Consider the following 8852-nt stretch of genomic DNA (forward strand, 5'->3'; position numbering starts at 1 on the left):
GTTTAAAATAATGAGAAATTCAGCAGATTGTGTAGTTATTTGTGGAAAAAATTAGGAAGTAACATTTACATTTATTTATTTATTTTATTTTCCCCCCAAAGAAATATTTAAGGAATACAGACTTCATGCATTTTATAAGTACAACTTTAGAAATATAGTGATTCTTTCCACCATATCCACCCTCTGAACCACTCTCCCAACGCTTTCTTCTCCCCCTCCCATTCCCAGTCTCATTCTCCACTAAGATTCATTTTTGATTAACTTTACACACAGAAAATCAACTCTATACTAAGTAAAGAGTTCAACGGCCAGTGCCATGGCTCACTTGGCTAATCCTCCACCTGCGGCACCAGCACCCCGGGTTCTAGTCCCGGTTGGAGCGCCAGATTCTGTCCTGGTTGCCCCTCTTCCAGGCCAGTTCTCTGCTGTCACCAGGGAGTGCAGCGGAGGATGGCCCAAGTACTTGGGCCCTGCACCCCATGGGAGACCAGGATAAGTACCTGGCTCCTGCCATCAGATCAGCGCGGTGCGCCAGCCGCAGCGCGCTGGCTGCAGTGGCCATTGGAGGGTGAACCAACGGCAAAGGAAGACCTTTCTCTCTGTCTCTCTCTCTCACTGTCCACTCTGGCTGTCAAAAAAATGCATGTAATATAAAGACAATGGAGAAAACATAATATTGCCAAATCATATTATTTCCAAGAGTAGTGTTGGCCCCTGGCAAAAACAAATATTTGCCTTTAGTCAATTTACTTTTCTGTCCTGTACAATTTACCCTAAACCTTCTCTGGCAACTTTTATTTAAATATACTTTGATTATGAACGAAAAATATGCTTATTGCACTATTCTTTCTTCTCTGAGGTCACTTCCACTTACCATCATTGAAAATTGTGCCATCAGAAGGCAGATGCCTCATAGGTTATGGTGAACAAACTGTAAGGAGGAAGGCAGACCTGAAGCAATCTACTCTAATACACTGCACAAATTAAAACAATTTTTAAAAGATTTTATTTATTTACTTGAAAAGAAGAGTTACAGAGAGAGAAGGAAGGACAGAGGGAGAGAGAGAAGGAGAGAGAGAGAGAGAGAGAATCTTCCATCCATGATTCACTCCCCAAATGCCCGCAACAACTGGGGCTGTGCCAGGACAAAGCCAGGAGCCTGGAACTCTATCTAGGTTTCCAACATGGGTGACAATGACCCAAGTACTTGGACCATCATCTGTTGCTTTTACAGGCACATTATCAGAAAAATATATATGCACAAGGAATGGGGGGGGTAGAGAGAGAGATAATCTATCTTCCAATCACTGGTTCACTCCCAAATGCCCACAACAAGCAGGTTTTAGAGAGAGAGGCTGAAGCTAGGATCCAAGACCTCCATCCTGTTTTCACTTAGGTGACAAGGGCTCTAGCACCTGGATCCTTCCTCTGCTGCCTTCCCAGGGGCATTTGCAGGGAGCTGGATTGGAAAGTGGAGTAGCGAGGATTTGAACAAGCACTCTGATATGGGATGCCAACATCATAAGAGGTGGCTTAACCCACTGCACAACAATACCTACCTCTAGTTCCTTTTCTCCCTCAGTCCCCAAATTACTTTCCTTTTTAATAATAACCACCCCAGGAGTCAGTAGAAGAAGGGCATACATTGTCCCTTCTTCATTGCAAAGAACAGTCATTTCCCTTCAAGTGATCTTGGTGAGAGATTGTGGTTCCCAACCATACTGGAGCCTGGGTCAGTGCACAAATCTGTCCAGGGCAGACAGCCGGGCCCAATTGGCTTGGCTTTCTCTTGCTTCTGCTCTTTCTGCTTCTGCTGCTACTGAAGTTTCTGCTGAACCTTGTCCCTATGCTTCTTGTATATGACTTTCTGCTTCCTCTTTACCAAGGTTGCTGTGGAGTGTGGCCCTTCTGCTTTGCCTTTGACTGGAAGAGAGCCTTGGTCTTTTGGTCATAGCTCAGCCTGTCTCCACTGCTCCTTTTCCTGCTTCAAATAGATGATATCAACCTCTGCTAGGGGTCATGGATCCTGATAAATGAGCTCTACAGGTGCATTCTCCAGCAAGGCCTTTACCCCACCTCCCAGTGCTGCTTCCAGCTCCTATACGGGTTACTCTCCAGACCATCAAAGTTGGGCTCAGCAGCTCTAGGGAGCGGCATGCTAGTGACGCCCTAACTCCCAAAGGGACAGAACTGAAGGCCATAGATATGTCCTGAGAGCTGGTGGGTGAAGTAAGGCTGCCCTATGGAAAGCAGGATGGCGCTGCAGGCCCTGACCAAATATGTATAGACAATGTTGCCCATTCCTGCAACCAACCAGCGGTCTATGCTGGCAGTGGGTCAGGTGCCCGGCTCCCTGGGTGCAGGGTTAGATCACTCAGAGGTGGAATGTCCCTCACAAGTCAGTGATCTCCAGCTGGTAGCATAGACTGGAAGTGGCAAAGTATATGCCTGTAGAAACTATTGCCATGGCCTGGATACCACCACAGTGACAGAGAATCTTCAACAGTAGCTCCTTTGTGGCTTAACTCTATAAAGACGTGGAACTATTACTATATCTGAGACGGATGATGGTATTGAATGTGTCCTGAGTCATGACACCAAGCCATCCAGCCTGAGCATTCAAAGCAGCCACAGTCTTCCCCACCAACACATCCAGGTAGGTCAGAAACCCCATCTCTGAAGCTGTGGCCAGGAGGAAGTGGAAGGGCGGGAACTCAAGCTGCATTACTTGGACACAGCAATGGAGCTCAACGCCCTGGTTGTCATAGATGTGAAGCCAGTGGTTCTGAGCAACAGCAAACAGAACCTCAGAATGAAGAAACTGTATGTCCATGACATTGATCGCACTCGTGAGCTTTTTATCATACACTCAAGGGCAGCCACATGACCCAGATGCCCTCCTAAAGCCAGGCGTCTCCCAGTTTACTTTTTAAATTTCCTTAGAATAGAATAATTTCTAGTGCTTTGGTGTGCATTGTATTTCTATGGGCAGTAATATTTGTCTTTGGAAATGACGGATATGTAAATAAATAATGGTAATCAAATTCTTTTAAAACGGTTTGCTTATTTGAAAGGTAGAGTTATAGAGAGAATGAGAGACGAGAGAGAGAGAGAGAGAGAGAGAGAGAGAGAATCTTCCTCCCACTGGTTTACTCCCCAGATTGCCACAATAGTGGGAGCTGGACCAGGCAGAAGTTAGAAGACTGGAATTCATCTGGGTCTCCCACATGCTATATAAAGGTCCATGCACATGTGTCATCATCTGCTGCTTTCTCAGGTGAATTAACAGTAATCTGGATGAGAAATGGAGCAGCCAGGACTCGAACCAGAGCTCATATGGGATGTCAGGAGTGAAGGCAGCGGTTTAAGCCTCTGTGTTACAAGGCTGGCCTGAAACAAGTTTCAAGTGTGTATTAGAACAAAGTGTATTAAAATGTTGCTTGAAATTGAGATATCAAATGTTTTATTTCATATTGCATTCATCTTTCTAAAAAAATTCCACATACACGGTTATTTATAAAAGTTGATATAAGTATTAAACTTTTAAAGCTTTAATACTTTGAAAGGAATCCAATGAAATAAAGTCTAAGGTGAGGAAAGATCCCACTTAAAGATACTACTTTACAATCATCCCACATTAATAGTCTGTTTGAAAGTTTTATTGAAAGATATAGTGTTTTAAACAATGATTTTGGTTTACTGGTTCTTGAACAATAATAATCATTATATAACTAAATTTCATTGTGCATTTGCTAGAATTATTGCCAAACATAGTACAAAAACCTTATATTGCAGTTATTCTCTCTTTCCTATCCATTATTTAACATCTCACTCCAAATATAGTTATGCATTTCAAATTGTAAGCATCCCTTAAAACCTTCAACCTGTACTCCTATTAAATTATGATGCTGTCTCTCTTTTCTTTTAGCCAAATATCTTGTGCCCATTCTTGGTGACTCCATTTAATCATGCCACTCATTTTGGCATCTGTCTCATTATCCTACTAAAAACAGTTCTCAGTCAAATCATCATTGTTTTTGAAGTGCCTAAATTCTATTGAAAATGTTTGTACTTATTTTACTTAACCTTCAGCATTGAGTACTGTAAGTCTCTCTCCTGGAATCATTGAAATTTTATTTATTTTCTCAGTTTCATTAAAAATCATGTACCCTGTTTCTCTCCTACTTCAACTGCTACAAACCCGAGTCTTTTCTAGGCTTATCTAACTTATCCTCTTTTATTAAAATCTGGAGTTCCATTTCCTTTGTAGGGTCTCCTTAATGAATCTGTATGTTTTTCATTAGTGAATCTCATTTATAAATATGTCCATGGATTTCTTTACAAACTACATTCACATGAGCTACAAATTTATATTTCAGCATGGAGAACTAAATTTCTAGATCCAAATTCCAATTTGGATTTCCTCTTTTATATATCAAAAGCAATTTTATCTCAACATGTGTAAAATCATACTCATGACCTTGTGCCCTCTCCTAACATGATTCTCCATGGTATCTTGTAGCAATCTCCTATTGAGTAAATCAAACAGATCAATTTTCATATCTCTTAGAGACTTATTTCTCAAAAACTAACTTCTGTAAAGCTTTGCTTGCTTTATGGCTTGAATATCTGTATGATTTTCTGTCTCTGCCATCATAATAGTTGCTTTAAAATGGTTGCTGACTAAAGAAATGAATGAATGCATTATTCAAAACAAAAAGGTATAAAAGTTTGGAGTGAATTTTCAAAAGATTAAGCAGGAATCTGAGTTGGATGATTTTGAGATAAAATAATATAAAAGAAAATTGGAAAGAAAATTTGGTTTCGGGTTATGATAAGCTTTGAGTTTGAATTTATTTTGTGGGTATTAGAGGCATTTAGTGTTTTTTTACTATTCTTTTTTGTTTGTTTGTTTTCTCAAGACATATACTGTCCTTTAGGAACTTTATTCTAGAAAGAGTTTAACGTTCTTCTAGAAAGAATTTAAAGTTCCTTTAGGAAATTTATTCTAGAAAGAGTTTAATTGATAAAGGGAAGAGAAATTTGTTATAATATTTGAATTCAGATGATATTGAAATATTACAGGCAAGAAATATGGATCTCCATAACTAAGGAATGTGATACAAATAGAAATGGAAAATAGATAAAAGAGAAATGGTGATTTTATTTACTTTTTATTCTAGTGCTTGTTGATATAGAGAAATTAGAGAATTAAGAGGAATTAAATATATTTTGAGATGATCTGGGTGGTAACAATAATAGAAAGAAGCATTAAATCCAAGCATTGCATTGCTTAAGTGTCTTCCTACCTGGCTGCAGCACATATATCAGAAAGTGGATATATACAAAAATTACTTGGTCATTTTACAAACTATTCTTCTTTATAACTTATATTTTGGCAATCACAATCACTCATCACCTAGAGATTTCATGGTCATGCTTGTTTTTTCCTGCTACTTGGACTAAAATGTTCGGTTCATAATGCTCACCATATCTTATCAATTTTAACCTCCTAAACCTTCTATCCAATTTTCTGTTATTTTTCTAATAACCTCTTACATGAACTATTTCAAGGTCTTCTAATCCATTTCCTGGTTTCCTGTGTCTCCTTTCAGGCATATGGATATTAGAAATGATACAAAGCAAGGGAAATGATCAATGTCTGGAAGTAGACTGAACTATGCTCAGATTGAAGCCCTGTTACTTTTATAAATTGTGCAACCTCTTTGTAGCCAGTTTCACCAATTATAAATGGAAGTTTGATCATTATATGAATTACAAACACATATATTTGAACTAACTTGGTGCCATAAGTTAGTGTTTGTTATTGTCATTGTTGTTATTACTCTTGTTCAATGTTTACTCTCATAAACATTAACTGTGCAATATCTGTGAAAAAATAAAATCTCTGAGCTTACTTTACTAATTTATGAAGTGAGTAAATTGATATTTACCTCAAAGTACTGTTGAAAAATTGTAAAGTAGAGAGTAGAGACACACGTACAGAAAATTGTGAAATACTGAGATATAAATGCTCACAAAATGTTACTTCACTGTTTTCCACTTCTCCCTTTAATCATTCCAAGTTCCCAAAATGTCAATACTTAATATGAACAAAGCAAACATTTCACAAAATATGATAGCTTCAAACTAAAAAGTAAAAATATCACACTCTCTCTCTCAAATCTAATTTTTTAAAAAAAGATTTATTTATTTATTTATTTGAATGGTAGAATTACACAGGAAGAGAGAGAGAGAGAGAGAGATCTTCCATCTGCTGGTTCACTCCCAAAATGGCTACAAAGGCCAGAAGCTGGGCAAATCCGAATCCAGGAGCTTCTTCTGGGTCTTCCAAGTGGATGCATGGGCCCAAGTACTTGAGTCATCTTCTGCAGCTTTCCCAGATACATTAGTAGGGAACCAGATCAGAAATGGAGCTGCCAGGACTCTACCAGCTTCCATATGAGATGTCAGTATCACAGGCGGTGGCTTCCCCTGCTATGCCACAGTGCTGGCCCTTCAAACCTCACTTTTAAATCTTAATATAGGGTATCTATATTTGTATGTATTTGTATCATTTGAAACAAATAAGGTAATATTAATCCAATACCTATGCATATTGGCTTTTTCACTTAACATGTTTTCATGATGTTTCCTATCAGTACTTGTAGATCTAATTTACTTTTAACAAGCGAATAGAGATACAATTTATTTCAATATTACAGTAACCATAATGTATATGTACCATAATAATTTGAATTCCTCTCATTTACTTACTAACGGACATTGTAGTTTATTTCATTTCTAATTGCTATAAACAAGCTGTAATGAAAGTAAATATCTTTCCTTTCGACCTCTTAAAAGTGACATTGGTCAAAAAGATTCTTAGAGTGGAATTAGCTGAATCAAATAGTATGAGTTTTTTTAAGATTTATATTTATTTACTTGAAAATCAGAGTTACACACAGAGAGAAGGAGAAGCAGAGAGAGAGAGAGAGAGAGAGAGAGAGAGAGAAAGAAAGTCTTCCATTCACTGGCTTATTCCCCAGTTGGCTGCAAAGGCCTGAGCTGCTCCGATCTGAAGCCAGGAGCTTCTTCTGGGTCTCCCACGTGGGTGCAGGGTCCCAAGGACTGGGGCTATCTTCTATTGCTTTCCCAGGCCATAGCAGAGAGCTGGATTGGAAGTGGAGCATCTGGGACCTGAACCGGCACCCATATGGGATGCTGGCACTGCAAGTGGCAGCTTCATCCGCTATGCCACAGTGCTGGCCCCAATAGTATGAGTTTAAAATGTGGGTAGATATTACAAAATATCTTTACAAATTTTTGCATATTTGGACTCTTTTTGGCATATGTTCATACTTTCACATATTTGTTAATCTCATAGGTAAAATATCTTTTAATATTCAATTCTTTAATTGTGAAGACCTCTGTGTTGCTTTATTTCTGCTTGTGTTTCTGTGAACTGCATAATAATATTCTTTTCATAAATGTGAGGTTATCTTTTACATTATTACATTTGTAGAAATATGCATATTATAAAATTCAGTTTTTCTGTTAAATGATTTTTAAATGTGAATAAATCAAATAATGAATGTGTTTCTAATATTTTCTCCATTTGTTATTTTGAAATTTTAACTTTGTTTATGTTTTATGCAAAGTATACCCATATTTATTTAAAATTTTACTGGACAAATGAATTGAAAAACCCTTGCTGGAACTGAACTAACACTATACTAAATCCTCATGGAATCTCATAAGTGATGGTTATTTACTTTCTCTAAACTAAAGCTTATAACACCAAACCCTAGGGGAACTTTTTCAAAGTTCTTCAGAGACCAAATCTCCCAGACTTGGAGTAAATATAAAACAAAATTTTCTTTTTAATTTATCCTATGGAAATACTCACGATTAAATGGCATCAAGCTGAAGCCAATTATTTGTGTTGAAGGAAACCTGTTCCTTCTTCCACCTCATTTAGGCTTGATAGAGACAATCTGTGAAATCTGTGAAAGTCATTCTTTTATTATGGCTAAACACTAAAATTCCTGTGGTGGCTCTGTGTGATTTATGAATGGCTATAAGCATAAGTCATGTAAGACAATAAAGTCTACACCACTTATAAGAATGACTCATGAGCTGCCATACTGTATGTAAGATTTATAAAGAGTATACCACAATTTTGTCACCTTGTTCCTAAACACATAAATGAACTTCAGGTAACACTTATCAGAGACAAAAATAGATAGGCTTACATTAGTTGAAGCTTACCACTTTATATGTGAACACCATGCGTGAAAGTACCTCAACATAAAGTCTTTCTCAACAATGGGGACATTTTTATTAAAGCAATTAGATATGACTGGGGGTACAGTATCTTGATTTGTGGAGGGAACAAAAACAAAAAGGACATTTTCATGTTAAAAAGTCTGACAGATCATGCATTAGTGCCTGGATTACTTTGCAGGATTTTATTACAAGAACTAAACATCTTTCTAAAAAATTACTTGTACTCTTTGATATAATAATAATGGTATGATATAGTTTGTTTCATTTTGAATCCTAATCTGTACTTCATACTAGATTACTAGATTGAAATAAGAATTAAAACTAATTTTTAGGTTTTTTAATGGTAGAAATTGGTAACCAAATGAACCAAGAATTCTATCATTATTTTTTTAAATTTTTAAAATTTTTTAAAAAAGATTTATTTATTCATTTGAAAGGCAGAGTTACAGAGAGCTAGAGGCAGAGAGAGAGAGAGAGGTAGAGAGAGGTCTTCCATATGTTAGTTTACTCCCCAGATGCCTGCAAGGGCTGGAGCTGTGCTGATCTGAAGCCAGTAGTCAGGA

At 37.4% G+C, this 8852-nt stretch overlaps 1 pseudogene; it reads right to left on the bottom strand.

The window, feature by feature from the left end:
- Positions 1–1733: 1733 nt before the first annotated feature.
- The window catches only part of LOC103351967 (WD repeat-containing protein 46-like), a 78059-nt pseudogene continuing 70940 nt past the window's right edge, over positions 1734–8852 (bottom strand).

This window comes from Oryctolagus cuniculus, chromosome X, assembly GCF_964237555.1.
Source record: "Oryctolagus cuniculus chromosome X, mOryCun1.1, whole genome shotgun sequence".
In the NCBI taxonomy this organism is placed as follows: domain Eukaryota; kingdom Metazoa; phylum Chordata; class Mammalia; order Lagomorpha; family Leporidae; genus Oryctolagus; species Oryctolagus cuniculus.